Consider the following 17,542-nt stretch of genomic DNA (forward strand, 5'->3'; position numbering starts at 1 on the left):
TGTTGTAAGGGAATCATTGTTTCAATAGTGATTTTTCTGTTACCCATAAAGCCTCACATGCCATTTCATTCACCTCCTTTACAGTCAGTATTGTCCACCCAGAGTTGACAAAATCTCACGTAATTTGGCCTTTTAGAATAAATGCAAAACATATTACAACACCAGGTTGTTAACATTCTGCTTTCCATACTTGAACCCCAATCCTGCAAAGTGTTTCAGGTTGTTTTGCCCAAGCAAAGTGAATATCCCTAACATTTGCAGGACCTGTCCCTACATTTAACCAAGTCACTAATGAAAAAGGCTGAATGTTTAGAAGCTGTTCATATTGGGGCTAAAGATGGTTTCCTAAACACAGACCTGTGTTCTCTCCTTGTAACCTGGTTATGGACCATGTAATCTATGGCACACTTTTAGAGTATAATCATATGGAAAAGTCCTTGGTCAAAAAAAGCAAGCAGACAGCACTAGATCTCAGCAAACCACAAATGTGCTTTGAGATGTGAGTGTGGGCAGACCCAGGAGCTGAAGACTATGCCGTACATCATGCAGAGGGTAATTTTATGCTGACTTAAAAGAAAAACAAACCAAAACTAAACAAACCCAAGAAAAATGACAAAACCAAACCCTCTAACAAATCTGATTCGACCTGAGATCTTCATGTAGCTATGATTTGTAATTAATTTAGTCTTTCCTTCCCGGATGGCCTCTACTGGCTTTCAGTTATGTAGCAAAACACATCTTCCTATGCTTCTACCCCTGAATTAAAAGCAGCCTGCAGTCCTTGCTCACAGGTCTGCCAGCTGAAAATTCAAAACTGCTTTATTTTTCCCTTTTTGGGCCATACTCTTTGCACACATGCACATGCACAGAGCTCCTGAAGGGGTCAATGGGAGTATATTATTCAGGGATAAAGAAGAGAATACAAGCCTGTCTTGCTTGTGTTTTTCCTAGGATCAGGTGGAAAGATGGTATTTGCAGGATACAGTTTGCTGGAACAATGCCAGGCTCATGCCAGCTGCTGCAAATTCATGGAATCATAGAATTATTTAGGTTGGAAAAGATGGTAATAAGCCTATTTCTATGCGAAAGAGCTTATTGCTAATAATTTCTGTCAGCTTCTAACCAATTAGTGGATTTGTTTTGTTCTTAAATCAGATGTTTCCAAAAAGTATTTTATTTTCTGGTTTTACTGCAGTGTTTTAATGCAGTGCTAATGGTTATCAGCTCCATCTGACTCATCCAGCCCAGAAACCAACTTAGGTTGGTTTCTAAAGATAAAAGCTAAAGTAAAAGATAAAATACAAAATATTTCCCCCAAAAAATTGATTTTTCCTCTTGCCTGGAATTAATATGAACAAATTTCACAGTAAGAAGTCAAATCTTTTGCCCTTCTACTCTGCTCTCGTGAGACCCCACTTGGAGCACTGTGTGCAGTGCTGGTATCCCCAACATAAGAAGAACATGGAGCTGTTGGAGCAAGTCCAGAGGAGGCCACAAGGATGATGAGGGACTGAAGCACCTCCCATATGAAAACAGGCTGAGAACACTGGGGCTGTTCAGCCTGGAGAAGAGAAGGCTGTGTGGAGACCTCAGGGCAGCTTCCAGTGTCTGAAGGGGGCTACAAGGATGCTGGAGAGGGACTCTGCATTGGGGACTATCGGGACAGGACAAGGGATGATGGGTTCAAACTGAAGCAGGGGAAGTTCATGTTAGATCTAAGGCAGAAGTTTTTCCCTGTGAGGGTGCTGAGGCACTGGCACAGGTTGCCAAAAGAAGTGGTGAATGTTCCATCCCTGTCAGTGTTCAAGACCAGGTTGGACAAGGCTTGGATCAACCTGGTCTAGTGTGAGGTGTCCCTGCCCATGGCAAGGGTTTGGAATGGGATGAGTTTTAAGGTCCTTTCCAGCACCAACCATTATGGGATTCTGTGATTCTATGAATCTGCAAACAGCCAGGCTGTAACCATTTGGGCTCTAGGTGAGTGCTGCTGGGAGAGGACACCAAATAGTGGGTGAGCCTGGCAGGAGTCAAGAAGACACAAGTCAAGTTCTTTAGAAACTGTTTGCCCTAAAGTGATGATCTCACCATCTGATGCACAGAGGCACTGTTGAAGGGCCATGTTTTGCCGAAGTACCCATTTTGAGCTGTTCTAGTAAGATACAGTAACTTCAAAGCATGGTGGGAGATCCTGTATATGTTATTGTGAGCAGTAGACAATCTCTGCTCTTGTGCTACAGCTTTTCTTTTTCCATAAACATTAAGGAGGAAAATAAGGAAATAAAGATAAGTGGCCAGTACTATTCAGGTTTCCAGGTAACATCAGTCTGTATCACGAAGCAGGCATCAGAGCTGGCATAGGCCATCGGAGGGCCTGGGGGCTAAATTGTTCATAAAGACCAAAACTTCCCAGGAGCTGGTCTTTCTTCCATGGCAAGGCTGAGTGAGATGGAAGAACCTGAATTTCTTGCTGATCGTATGTGTGGCTAGACAGGCCTTCACCACCAATCTCATGTCTTTCATGAGTTTGAAATCCACATTACCATTTTAAAATAAAAAGCAATAACTGTGTGAGCTCCCAAGCTTTCCAAATGCCTATTTATAGCTTCATATACCGACAACCAAATTCCTACACATACTGCCATCCCCAGCTGATTTTAGTAAGTGAGCCTCTGTTGGATCCCCAGCCCCAAATGATACTTCCCATTCTAGAGGGGCTCTCAGGTAGTTGCATCTTTGCTTTCTAGCTGTCCTGCAAAGAAGAATTGCTAGAGAAGAATCTTTGCTCAAGTTGGAAGTGCCAGATTTATTCGTGGTCTGTTTAGTGGAAGAGAAGAGCTTGTTTTTTCCATCCAGGCCTGCCTTAAGTCCTTATCATGCCCAGCAAATATAGATCATACAGGAGGTGAATTCCTTTGGCATCTCACCTGGCATAGCCCAAGAGCGTCTTCTGAAACACCCAGTTTGTAAGGAAAGTCAACAAAAGCATCTCTGATGCTCCTGTGGAAGTGCCCCAACTTGATCACATTTTCTGGGATGTGGGAAGGAAAAAGAAAGCTCAGGACTTCATGGAGTTACAGAGTAGGAGGTCAGAGGTATTGTGCTTAATTCATCTGATCCTCTTTTTGCAATGTATATTCAATTCTTCTAGAAGGAGCCTGATCTTGATTTTAAATTTGCCACAGCCAGGGAACCCAGCAAAACCTTTGGGAGGTTCTACTAGTAGTCAAACATCAGCACTTTGACTAGTCTGAACTTGTCCGAGTTTCAACTTGCAGCTTCTGGGTGGTGTTACACCTCCGTCTTCTGTACCACACAGCCCAGTAGAAAGCTCTGTTCTTACAGACTGATCAAATCCAGTCCTTCACTTTTTCTGTGATAAAGTGTCAACCTTTTACTATACAAGGCAAACTTTCCACACTCACTCTGCTTTACAGCTTATTAACACCCTCCTAGACTACAGACATTGGGATGGAACAAAGTGGCTGCATCTAGACTGTCCCTGAGATATATACAGGGGAAGTGGTGGGCTAAAGCTGTTGAGCTTGTTGACTGGCTCCACACATCCACATGGCAGCCTCTGGGACACTATGGCATGGGAGGCTGGTGTTCCTTGCTGGGAGCCAACATTCTGGCAGCCCCTATTTTCCTTTGGAGATCCCAGGACCAAGACCAAGGCACACAGCAAAGACCGTGTCCTGGTCATGGCTGAATGTGGCACATCTGTATGGCTCACCTACACAGATACAAGTTGGATCCCTACCAAGATTTCTGCTCCCCAGCAGTTCCTCACGAGTGGAGTCACATCCAATGGACAGTGGTTTCACAAGGGGAGGCTGCAAGGTTGTTAATATTCACAGGTGGGCTTAGGCCAAAACACAAAATGCGGCCTCTGTATCCCAAGAATCTCCTACCCTTGTCTTAGAGACATGGTCTTTTGACCAGTGTGTCTGCTCAGGGATTGGTACTCATGTGGCTATTCACCATGACCAGCCTGCCATTGCTTTGCAGGACAGAGTCCCTGATTCTGTAATGACCTCCTACAGTCATTGCTTCGTTTACCTTTGTATTGGGGTGTATTGCAAAATATGCTGTTTGCTTATTAATAGCTCGCCCTCCATCAGTGACCTCACTTCTTTGTTCACCCCCAGTCTGTCATCTGCCACCTTTATCAGCAAGGACTTAGTATTTTCTTCCAGGTCACTGATAAAGATGCAAAGTAACTCAACTGTTCATGTTAGCAGAAAGGGACAGTGGGACAGTCCCTTGCAGCTTGTGGGTTCTTAAAAATTGGGGTTTCTTATTATACTGACCACAAACTTCCCCCAAAGATAAGCTGCCTAGGAAATGACTCCTGTCACTATCCCACTGGTATTCCAGAGCACAGCTCTACTGCACATGGGGAAGAGATTTACACATACTGAATTCACTGTTACTACTTTGACAAATAGCATGATGCCTCAGAGCTAGTTCCTGCATAATCACTTCTGTATGTTTTTACTGACCTTAGGAACAGAAGTAGAGATAAGAACAGTCGAGGAGATGGAAGACATTTTACCAGATGCTCCTTTGCTCCGGGCTGAGACAGGCTGCCTGGAAACTGTTAAAAGACGTGCTCCAACTTCCAGTGTTTTCCTCAGTTTTGCAGTGACACAAACACCCTTTTAAAGGTTTGGGTTAAAAGACGGATGTGTTTCAAAGGAATGCAAAGGAAGAAAATGAATTTTTGTTTTGTGTAGCAGTCCAAACAGATATCTGTGTGCGTGTTTTAATCATGGTATGGACAGATCTGCCTCTGTGGTCATTCATGCATTGGATCCTATTCAGAGGAAGTCAGGCGGGGCTACAACCCCAAACAGATGGACTAGTTTAATGATTAACTGGAATGGGAGGCAGCCTTATCTGGTTTGAGACATTTTAATGCCTAATTTTTAAAAGCTTAAATTAAAATTGTGATGATTCCATGTTGCTTGCCCCTTCTGATCATGCATTTTGTAGAACCATGTTCACATTGTGATTACGTACCTGGGATTATCTATGACTTTCACCCCCAAGCATGTTCTCAAGAAGAATGTGTCTTCTTGACATATCCAAATGCATATCCACCATGGCAAATTCCATTCTTGCTGTACGTCACTATCAAACCAAAGTTTGTAGAACTAACTAGTCTTTATTTTTTGAGTTCTTCTACATGTTTCAAACATGAGAATTTTACTTGTCTGTGTTTCTGAATTCTCAGAAGCAGCAAAGTCAAATAGATGAGATCTATGTTTTCCTCTAAAGGTGAGGATTTCCTGCCGTATCACATATGGCTAACATCAGTGAAGTTTTAGCTAATGAAGCAATGATAGTGTCAAATGCATTTCACGTCATTCTTTGAGAGGAATATAATGGAGCTGATTGAGGGCTCTGCAGACATTAAAGGCCATTCATGTGTTAGCAGTATGGTTTCTCTGTGGTGCTGTGTCTTCAGGCTTACAGTTATGAAAGTGTTTGTAACATTTTCAAGGGTTACAGCATGAAAGAAACTGAGCAATTGCATTTCCCAGAGTCTGTCAACTACTTATCTGAAAACCAAAAACTGGGTTCTCACATCAGGTTGATTTATGTATTACCATAGCATATTACATGCCCATATAATGTACAGGGCACACAATCAATTGTTTTTCTGCTAAAAATGAGATTCAGTAACAACATATACTTTATTTGTCACACTCCAGCAAGTGTGCACCAGCATGCCATTTTACGACTTTGAAAGAGAAATTAAAGCTGGATAACATGTTTAACTTTATTTCAGTTTTCTAAATGTCCAGATGTGCTTCTCCACAGTAGATCCTGTCTGTTCCAATACCTAACTGCTAACAGACATGGCAAAGCAAGGAGAAACCATTGAGATGTCTTGTGTTCCCTGTAAAAAAGTGTATTAAATAACATACTCCTAATTCACACACTTTAGAGACCACCCAGGTATTTCCAGAGCTGTCATATACCTACAAGTGTTATTTTTGCAATGTATATTCAAATGCATTAAGACTGAGTAAAACTAGACTGTAATTGTTGAAGGCCACACACCAGATTACATTTAATTCTTCTGTTTAGTAATTTAAAGAGATTCCAGCCTGACTAAACGTAATTTTTGTCAGTGTTTTGCCCATGATTAGTGCCTCAGTGAGGTTCTACTATGATTTAATTTATTGTAAGCAGTGTCATTTTATCAGTAGCATGCCACATGTATTGCCTGCGCATTTCCTTAAAGCCTAATTAACCTTCAATATTGCATGGGTTAGTTAGTGTTGAAGGCTCGAGTGCTGGGGTTGGTTTAGCTTGTGTTTCCTTTTAACACCGACCTTTTCAAATTCCCTCCTAGATAATAGGATACGACTTTTAAATGGAAGATATAGCTTTCAAAATGATTTAAGATAATAAGAGATAAAACAACAGAGGAGCTGAAAAAGCAGATAGTGCCTCTGAGTTAAAAGGAAAACAACTATCAGTGCCCCTAGCGATTGTCTAATTTGGAGACATTTGAAAAAGCAGGTCTTTAGAGGAGGAAAAAATGACTTAAACTGAACACCACTGCTTTGGAGTTGTGAATTTCAGCTGACATGAAGCATGAAGGGTGCAGATAAACTGCATCTGATGTAAAGCTTCACTGCATAGAGTTAAACCAGCAGAAAATTTGAGCAGGAGGAATGAGCTCAGGCTGGACCGAAACTCCAGTTTGTGTGGCCATGGCAGCTTTGGTCCCATGTTACCAACCTATATAGGAGGAATAGGCTTATACTGGGGGAAGAACAGTTCTGATTGCAAAGGAAAGGTGGGGTGTGCACTGCTCTAATTTGTTGTGCTCTGGCCACATCAGCTGCTGGATTCAAACAGCTCAGAAAGACCCACAAGTCCCACAGTGTTGTCTGAGCTCTGCCCTGAGCTGCTGCTACTCCTTCAAAAATGTCTGGAGGACCCAATCCAGGGTGATGATGGATGTTTACCAGCTGTGGGAGTCATCACTGGGACCTGCTGCTGCTCTGAAGGTAAGATCTGCTTTTTGGGTAGAGGATCATTTTCTAAAGAGAGCATGTGCCAGAAGTATGCTATCTGCATTTTTTATTGCAACTCTCAAGGTCTAATTTACAGTATTTAGTGTCATTTGTTTAGTACCCTCCCTTCCCTTTTTTAAAGGAAAGATGACTGGGTCTTTTGGTGGTGGAAACACCTGGAAATCATTACCTTAGCATACTCCAAAGGCTCAGATAATAGGAGGCGAATAGAAGTAAAATAAGTGTATTTATTTGGGTGTTTGAATCTTATGCATTTAAAGCAAATCCGCTGATCATTTGAAACCTCAGTCCTGATCTATGAAGGCTCAGGGTTGCCAATACTATTACTGTATGTGCTGAAGAGTTTCAGCTGATAAAATTGTGAGTGGTGTGCTCTCTGGTGTGCTCTCTCAAGGGAAAGTCAGGCTCAGGAGATGAGGTTTGACTTCATTTGCTCCATGTGACCTTAGTCTGTGGCTTGAAACAGTCTGCTCCTTGTTTCTCCCACTGTCAAATGAAGATAATGATTCATAGCCATTCTTAGGACAGTGCTTTGAAATTTATAAATTAAAATATTATTTATATTCAAGAGGTTCCCAGACAAGGAAAATGAATGATTTCCATAAATGCAATATATTTTTTCCTTGCATCATTCCAGTCTGGAATGTCATGTCTAGTTTCTGGCACTCACACACACTGAGGATGTGTGTGAGAGACAAGTACTTATAATCATTTCATGTATATACAGTCCCTCTCTATAGCAGGCCTCTGTGTGTAGTTTTCTGTATATACCTGTGTATGTGATAGATACACAAGATTCCACTTGAAGTGAACATGAACCTTTCCCATCTCACATTTGTGTGCTGACTGCCTTTGTAGAGCCCTCAGATAGCAAAGCTGTGGGTTTGAAAGGTCAAAAACTCAATCAGCCTGTTGCCTAGTGAAATATATACATTAACAACTTTACTAGCTAAAAGGATGATGTAATGTTTGTCACAGAATGATGCCAGCGTGCTTACCTTAATACAATATTGAACTAAGGTCCAGCCTGCATAATTTTGGTTTCTGTCCAAATGGTAATGAAAATTGTCAGTGGATGACCAGGGAGCTCCAGGGAAAAGCTTTCTGTTTTGCAAGAGCAGTTGCACAGGGCAACTGTGTGTCTATGAAAGAGTCTAATATCCAAGATAATGAGATGACTATTGCTGTCTGCAAACTGGGAACCCTCCTTCCTCAGTCAATGGACCAGCTCGGAAGCTCACCTCTGCCTTCTTCTGTGGGTCTTCAAGCTCTCGAGATCATTCATCAAAATGTCTTTCTTCCTGGTTCTCTGTGTTTCTGTATCTATAGAGGTCTTCCTGCTACAGAAATTCCTGGCTGTCTTTGGTTTGACTGTAGTTGCTTTGAAAGGAAAAACTACCTTTTTGAATGGAATCAGTGCGCTGTTTATCTTCCCAGAGCCCTTACTTTGTTAAATAGCTTGAAAGAAAGTTCATGGGTTTTTTTCTGTGTCTCTTGCTCACTCTTTTTCTTCATGCTTACCCTGTTCTCTTTCTGTACTGTTTGCTACCATCATGTAAACTGTGTTTGGTAAGTGAAGGTAAAAATATGAGAGCGTGTTAAAGTGAATATAGCAGAAATATACATTGTTGAGAAAAATGGTTTTGTTTTGTAAATCAGTTTGTTTGTTCTTTTTAAAAATAGCAAGAAGATTTTATATTGGAAAGATGGTGAAAGGGAGACAAAATATGATAGTTAAGGGTGAATACTGGGAAAGTTGTAACTACAGCTTCTACTAAGTATGTGTTTGGTAACAAGAAACACAAATATTTGCAGATGTCCTGGAGGAGAAATAGATCATGGAAACCCTTCTTCCTTTCTGATTGCTGCAGGTTGGTTGAGCCACGCTTGATCCAAACTTATGTAGATCTCAGTTCATACCCCTCCATAAAGTTGATCTTTGCAATAAGCCCTGGAGGATACTGGCTGCTGGATTTGACTCTGTCCAGAGCAGGTGGATATTTGCTACAGAAAGGGCTGTGGAAAACAAAAAAGAAGCTCACTGCACTATTTCCATTTCACAGAAAGAACCTTCTTTAGGGTAGCAAAGTTTCCCAGTACAGGTAATTTCACAGCTGAGAGACACAATCATGTTGCCTTAAAGCAGTTAAGAAATAAGCAAGAGTTTAAAAATCTATTGCCTTTTATTCTGAGCCTATTTTTAGAAGGTGAAAATTTAATATGGATGTTTTTTCAGGGCAGGGGGAGAGAGAAGAGTAAATTTGCATTGAGAGGAGGGAGAACGAATAAATCTGAAACGGCTTCTCCTGATGAGCCCAGGATAAGGAAATCACCTATGCTCAGCTCTGCAGAAAATCAGGGCTTCTGCTGTCATTGTGTGGAGACTGTAACAAGAGGAACAGGAAAAATATACACTCAAAATTGGCTGCTTGATGCACTGGATGGGGATCCAAAACAGCTCACATCCCCTATCAGTAATTTATACCGAAGTCTGCCTAGTGTGAAAAACCAATTGCTTGAGATCAATAGAGATTTAATGACCTCTGAAGGGAATATAAACCATTCTGCCAAAATGCAGAAGTTGCTAGCAAAGCCTACTTGAGCCCTGCAGAAGAGAGGGCATCCTGGGGAGATGATGAGCACCCAGTGATGGGGTGCAGTTGGAATGCAGGGGGTCAGTGCAGGAGTCCTACTTGGCCAGTATTGAATGTATTAACTGCTGGATGTCTGCAGTATCAAAGGCTGTCAGATCCCTCCATCAGGATCTGAACTTCTTTTCCCTGACAGAAGTGGTGATGATCTACCTCCTGATGGAAGCCCTGGGACTGAGTAAGGAGGAAGGGGAAAATCCTAGTGGAAGAGGGCATGTCAGAGAAACTGTATGGCTCTGTGAGTTTGAGATATAAATGTCTCAAAGGTGGGCACCAGGAGGATGGTGCCAGACTCTTTCCAGTGGTGCCCAAACACAGGATGAGGAGCAATGGCCATAAACTAGCACACAACAAGTCTCACCTCAGCATGAGGAAGAACTTCTTTACACTGAGGGTGTCAGAGCACTGAACAGGCTGCACAGGGGGGTTGTGGAGTCTCCCTCTCTGGAGACATTCAAACCCGCCTGGGCACGTTCCTGTGTGACCTGCTCTGGATGGCCCTGCCTTGGCAGGGGGTTGGACTGGGTGATCTACAGAGGTCATTTCCAACCATAATGGTTCTGTGATTCTGATTCCTAGAAAATAAACAGTCCTGGGAAGGTTTTAGTTGACTTAAACCCAGAATAAAGCTTATCTAAACAGTATTTCTAGCAGATCCAAAGAATCTCCCTAACACTACCATTAGAGACTCAGGATTACTGATTGATTTCTTGTTTACACTGTGTGATGTTTCACAGCCATGCAGAGGTGGGACTGTAAGGTATTTAGCACTGGAGTCATGATGAGGCTTTGAGGTGTACTTCAGGAATTATGTGGGCTCTGGCCAAATAATACATTAGACAGCGGTGCATGTTTATTACCAGATTGTCTTGTAACTTCGTATCTCTCATTAAAGTTTCTGAGTCAATGCAAGTGGAAATAAGAGAGACCCGTTAAGCCATCTAGTCCATCTTCTGTCTAGTGCAGGATTCCTCTCTTGAGTTCAGTTGCTTGTGCTTTGCAAGTATAGTTTAAAATGTATCAAGAAATGTATCACTTCATTTATGAGAGTAATCAATACCCTAACAGACCTGTCAATAAGTTTTCATTTTCTTTTACATTTTTTCCTTTAAAAATATCATCCTCTTGCAAGTTATGCCCACTGGTGTTAACAGCCCTTCTGACATACATAGATGTCTTTTGGAACTTCCTCTCTTCATTGCTTAGCCAATACATACATCTTGAGGTCCAGACTTTAGCACACTTGCCCATGATATATTGCTTTGTAAGTAGGCCTATTAAAATGTAGGGGAAAGGATGGAATAAGAATTGAAGTGCTACTCCACAGGAATAAAAGGTGCCCCAATACACCCCTAAACTATTTTAATCTTTCCTTAAAAGTCAGCCTAGACAACCCCTTAGACACTATTGTTGCTCTTCACTGAACCTGCCCTTTTAGATGCTAATAAGGTACCCAGGAGTGAATTTAGTATTCCTAGTGTGGTCACACCAAAGCCATATGGAGTGGAATCTTTTCTTCCCTTTTCCAGGAGGTGATGTCTTTGAATCTGAAGCCAAAAAATTTCCCTTTCTCCTCTTTTGCTCAGTCGCATTTAATGCGTTCTCTACTATCACCCTCAGGCTTCTTTCAGCATTAGTTTCCTCGTTTTCCTTTCTGTGGAATAACTGAGTTTTGGATTATTTTCCCTAGATGTCTAGGCTTGAATTTCAAGTTGAGAGTCCTTCTGTTATTTGCTCCCCATAGGTCATATATCATGTCATCAGCTATTAAGCACAATTCTAAATGTGGATTACAAGTTATGGATTTAATTTCCATTGATTTTTCAAGGGGGAGGAAAGAACTGACAATTACCAACATATCTGAATTTAAATTCCATCCCCCTGCCATCAGCAGCAGAAATAATGGCAATATTATTCTTTCCAGCTTAGCAAATATCTTCAGAAATATTTACAGCTTAGAAATTGTAAATCTTCTCCTTAATAATCCTGAAAAGAGATCCTTTAAACCTTTATTTATAGCCAAATGAGAAGTAGAAAATGGCATATTTAGGGTATACAATCATTAAGTCTCAAGGAAAACAAGTATGGGAGCACTCTTCAGGATGGGTGTAGGATTGACTGCGAAAAAACCGTAGTCTAGTAATTATAATTCATTCTTAATTCAGGATGCTATGTTTGGCTATGGTACCTGTAAAGTATTTTAAACTAAATTTACCACTGATGTAAAGAAAAATGAATCCAATTGAACCACACATTCTCTAATGGGTGAAGCAGTTTTGTCCAGTTCTTGCAAAAGTTGAAATAAGGTACACAGATGTTGTTGGTTTCAAAAGTACTGCAGAAAAAGAAAGTGTCTGACATGCAGGAAAGAGTTCTCCACTCTTTTGTACATAGAGGGAAAATTCATTAAAGTTGCCCTTGTGAAGTTGAACAGAGTTTGGTGCTTTGCCTGGATATTCTGAAACACAAATAATCCACATTTCAGCTCCATTTTTGAAGGTAGATATGTTCCTGGCACCAAAATATCTTCTACTTCAGATTAATTCTTGGGATCGATGGAGGGACGTGCACGTGGCTGTTGTCTACAGCACCTTCAACACTGTCACTTAGCTTTCTTCCCAGGGGAGTTAAATGAGACTGTGCTAAAAGATTTGACCATCAACAGGTATTTTACTCCAAGATTCCCAAAAAACGGCTTCCCCCTTCCCCAGTTCCTTCTGTAGAGGAGGCCTCACACAGATGTCTGGGTGAGGACTTAAACTAGACCCAGTTTCAAAAATGAATTTACTTTTCTTTTTCCCTAAGTACAGCCAGAGTCTGAGATGATGCAATACTGTGGGAATGCTATTGTGGGAATAATCTGTTGTATCACTCCAAAAATTGCAGTTCCTGACTTAATTAGCTCACAGAGCTTGAGATATGTAACACTGACCATTACAGAAAGCCTGATAATAAAGGGTAACGATGCGACACAAACACTTTAAATTAACACAGGCTGTGCAGAAACAGACTCCCCAGGATGTGCGTCTCAGTTTTAAGGAAATTCTCCCAGAGATGGGAGGTACTAGAGTCTGTCCTTTAATTTGCCCTACTTGGACTGATTATTCCTCCTTCGTATGCTAACTTCCATTCCTCTCCAGGAATAGAGACAATTTTGCATATTCAAAACTTTTGGAAATGTTTTGAATATCCAAATCTTTTGATATTTATCCACACTAAATCTAACACAGAAGTTTCCAAGCAGTGATGAACCTAATAACAAATACAGCCAAGTAATAATTAGCCACGATAATATATTGCAATAATCAAACTGTAGTAATACCAGCTTGATCTGGGGAAATGGAAAGAACATTTAAAACCCAAATGTGAGTTCCATAATAAATGTACTCCCTGCCACTCTGTAGGAATGGCTACAAAAGGTATGGCATCATCCAAACCATGAAGCACTTTGCCAGTTTGCATTTTTTAAAGCAGTTGGCAAAAGTCTCCTCAAAGAGCAAGCCTGGTGCTTGGAAACACATGGGAATGCTACTGTGGACATCGTGGATGGGAGCACACGGGAGGAAGGTCTGATAGAGGATGGGAACCAACACGTGAACTGGAATAATGTGGGGTAAAAACATGGTGCAGGGTTGAAGAGCAGGGACAGCAGCCTCTGGATGCAATCTCCATTACAGGAATAATGGTGGGGAGCATGTACCTACCCCTCAGGCACTCCAGCTTGTAATTCACTGTGTATTAAGCTCAAGCCACCGAGAAGGGAGGGTTCATGCTAAGGTGCTAGACTGTGCAGTGTCTGAATTCTAATGGCTGTGGCTCAGACACTGGTTCCCTCCTGTCGACTGTCTTGTCAGGAGATTGTAGCCCAGCAGACGGGTGGTAACAAACAGCTGGAAGGCAAGAGCAACATTTACTCAATGAATGTGAATGAGAGCCCTGCTTTAAATAAAGTTGCTGTCTGCTGACATCAGTACAATGCCATAAGGCAGTGACTGCTGCACTGGTTTCAGATCTGAGCTGAGGAAGGAGAGCTTGCACAGGTCCGTCTTTCAGTCCATGCTGAGATATCATTGGGGTTTAACATCTTGCTTGCAGGGGGCACTGTATAGGCCCAGGGCCCTGAATCTTGTCAACTGTATTGTTTTTTCTCATCAGATTTTAGAACCTATCAATTCAAAGTGGAAGATTTAATTACGAAAAGGTGTGGAAGCTAGCAGCAACAGAAAATAGCTACACATATACATATGTATATATACCATGGACATGAGACACATAATTTACAGCCCTGATGTTTGGAAAGATTGGGGTGTTCAGCTCAGAGACTTTGGACTGACTCCCTGGGATGTCAGTAGAGTCTGTTCCTTGATGTGTCAGTCTTGTATGGCCATCTTTTGAGTTTGGGCTCAGTGATTACCTAGGGATAGACCATAATCTTACAGGGACAGGATAAGGCTTTCTTCACATGGAGAAAAGGCCAAGCTGTTTTACATCTGCAGTCATAGCTCACGTGAAACCTTGGGTTTCCCTTTAGGATGAATGAGAGAAAGAAAGAATTCAGCTAGGATCTTTGAGATCCTTAGAGAGGCCTTCTTTTATAACTACACCAACCGTTGCCTCCTTCAGCACCAGTACTGTAGTACTGTAAGCAGAAGAACAGTTATTGAGTAAGTTTAGTGCTGTCTGTACCTTCCCAGCAAGCTGAATGGTTTTGCTGGCTTTGTGGTAAATAAAGATTATAAGTATGCCAGGCTAATAAAAGCATCTGTATCTCCAGAAAGTCTATTTGCAAGTTGTAATAGATCTTTGTTTTGACTATTTTCTATAAATATAAGCTCATAAGAATTGAAGTACTGAAATACTAAAGTTTCCCCCAAACAGTCAGTTAAAATGAGCCAATGAGTTGGTCTTCCTTTAGCTAACTGCAGACTTCAAGAAAACAACTGGAATTCTTCTGAATGCAAAATCACAACATGCAATGCAGTGGCTAAATACTGATACATGTTATTAGTTTCAGAACCTATTTCTTACATATATTTTACTATCTCTCCAGGTACCCAAAGTCTTTCTTGACATTCTCCATTTTGTGCAACCACCTGGATCAGGTGGAAGTGAAGTTGCCCTGTGCATATTTCTGTTACATTGGCAGAAGCACCCCAGGTAAACACACTTTTTTCTGACTTGTGTTTCATTACTTTCCTGAGCTGCCTTTCTGGAGATATCTGTTCAAGTGAGCTTGAGCCAATGGACCACCAGGCACCAGCCTGAAGATCTTGGCTTAGTAGAGTCATCATGCCAGGTACATGGGAAGCCTGGTGACAATGTGCTGAGCAGTGATTTGGAGCGTGAGCTATTCCACCAGCTCCAGGCGTGTCAGGCCCAGATGAACTCACTGAACTTGAGGTATGGAGACACCCTGTATGTAAGCAACAGGATGCAGGGGTTTTGCTGTGCAAGGGGTGTCCAACCATCTGCCACGTGCCCAATAGATCTGCTTCAGGCAAAAGCTGTGTGACTGCTCAAACACAACTGTTGTGTGCCTGTGTAGCAGTAAATTTCCCAGAAGTAGTGCCTCCTGCCTGAAACCGTGTGCATGTGTGGGGCAAGGGTGGCAGATTCCCATTAAATGGAGTGCGTGTCACCCAAAGACAGATGCTTGGAAGATCTCCAGATGCAAAGCCTCAGAAGTTCCAAACCATAGCCCTGGGGGAAGTCTTTTTGAGAAAACAGTGAACAGTCAGACCCAAATCCCAAGAAGACTGTTATCCCCTCTGGAGGCAAGCCAAAGAAAATGTTCACACCAGCTCTTGTGCATAAACCCAGGGATTTGGTGGTGTTCCGCTGGCAGTGTAGTCGGTTGCCTGGCTGGAAGAGCAGATGAAGAAGAAGCTCTGCATCTTTGTCTTCTCATGCAACTTTTGTTTCCAGAATTGTGGTGATAGGAGGAACATCTTCAAAATCTCTGCCGAAACCAATGACTGTATAGGCAGAAATTAAGCACAGCTGTGCCTAGTAAACATTATCTAATAACAGCTCTATAAGACTCCATGAACTGGGATCTTTTTACAAGTGATGCTGCAGCTGCATATGGGACTAATTTGGACAATGAGATGCAGGACACGTGTGGCTGCCCAACACTCATGATAGACATGGTAGATTTTGTGATCTCCTGTATGTTCCTAATATTTCTTTTTCTTTCCTTAGGCTTCTTACATTACACACATCCCCTCCCTAGATTGAACTGCTGTGTCTGCTGGTTAGTAGCAGTTTTGCCAATGACTTTTGGGGGACTGAGATATACTACCTGGTGTATGAAATTCATTCATACCTGTTGTATAAAATAATTTCATCCTCTGTAGACTCTCTCACTTTGATGTATTGGAAAATGAGTGACATTTACTGTCTGTGAGAACTGCCTGCCACGTTCTCTAGGTATGGTCTACAGTTGGCGTGCAGGCTATAATTAAAAAAACCCATTATGCGCTGATCACCAAAGAAGCATTTGTTTATTTTGCCTGCAGCTCAAGTTGGCCATTTCAATATTGGTGTAGCTATAATTACAATAATATAAATGAAGCTGGAGTGTCTGTGCTTTACCCAACTGAGGGCTGCACTTGAGTTTTGGCAGAGCCAGAGGGATGAATCTGATTTGTTGAACAGATTGGGCAGATCACAGCTGGCCTCGTAATACGAAGGTGATAACCAGAGATGCCAAAAAGAGCTAGATGCCTACAGACTTAGATCAAATAGAGCCTTCTACATGGGGCCCTGTGGTGCACCAATGGCACCCACGCTTCAAAGGCAACCCACAGGAGAAAAGTGAGCCTGTGACCTTTGGTTTTCCATAAGGAAGCACGAGAGATGGCTGTTGGGTTTTCCTAACTTGATTTGATATAATATTAGGAATATACAAGCCATTAGACCCTGAGATGGTTGGGTTTGCCTTTTCTCTGTTTTGTCTAGAAGCTTTCCTAGAGGAATTCTTCCAGATTTAGAGCTTTCTCACGTTTTCTGAAGAGCCAGATGTACATGGGGAAGGCTGTGCTGGCAGGGAACAGGCTTCCAGCAGCAGACCCATGTGCGAGTGGAACAAGTTGAGCTGGTAAAACACAGTCCTGACAGTGTGTCTGGCCCCAACACACCATACATGGATGGAGGCTGGCTCCACAACCAGTTTCATGTCCCTGACAGACATTGCTGAGTCAACAGTGCTCTGCCGGGTGGACACGGCCAAAGTTGTTTTGCTGTTCTCCTGTAAGGCATTTGAGCTACCCAGGTAATGTCAACACCAAAAGCATCAGCAAACTATAAATGCTCTGACTAAGAAATCCCTGTTCCTATTTTACTTGCACTTCCCTAGATGTGCCCCTGTGACATTATAATCCTGCCGGTTCTCTAGTGCCTGGCTTGGAGTATTTTGGGGAACAGAAGTGATAAGATTCAAGCTTCTAATGAAAATAAAAGAAAAAGGAAACCTACAAATGTGTCTAAACTTGGCAATTATAAACTCTAAATGGGAAAATAGGCAGAAGCCTATTGCATCTTTTCTCCTTTGGAATCTTTAACAATACCAGGGGAGAGCAGCTTTAATGTATGCTGGGACTATCCACACTGTGGACACAAATCCGGACCCTGACTGCACATTAATTTTGTTCTGACCTAAGTAGGGTCTCCATTCTGCTTGTCTGCAGGACAGGCTGCATTTCTTGCTGCTACCACCACCTGTGATGCTACTGGCTCTTGCAGCACCATCGTCTTTTGTTCACCCACTGCTCATGCTCCTGATCTTCCACACTTACAGAATTACAGAATGGTTTGTGTTAGAAAGGACCTTAAGAT

At 42.0% G+C, this 17,542-nt stretch overlaps 1 long non-coding RNA gene across 1 annotated transcript; it reads left to right on the forward strand.

Moving 5' to 3' along the window:
• Positions 1-4,259: 4,259 nt before the first annotated feature.
• On the forward strand, positions 4,260-17,185 carry LOC136007579 (uncharacterized). Its single transcript, XR_010609762.1, has 3 exons — positions 4,260-4,667; positions 6,860-7,028; positions 14,757-17,185. It is a non-coding gene; the product is annotated as an uncharacterized LOC136007579 (long non-coding RNA).
• The last annotated feature ends 357 nt before the right edge of the window (positions 17,186-17,542 follow it).

The sequence above is a fragment of the Lathamus discolor genome, chromosome 2 (genome assembly GCF_037157495.1).
Source record: "Lathamus discolor isolate bLatDis1 chromosome 2, bLatDis1.hap1, whole genome shotgun sequence".
NCBI classification, from domain to species: Eukaryota; Metazoa; Chordata; class Aves; order Psittaciformes; family Psittacidae; genus Lathamus; species Lathamus discolor.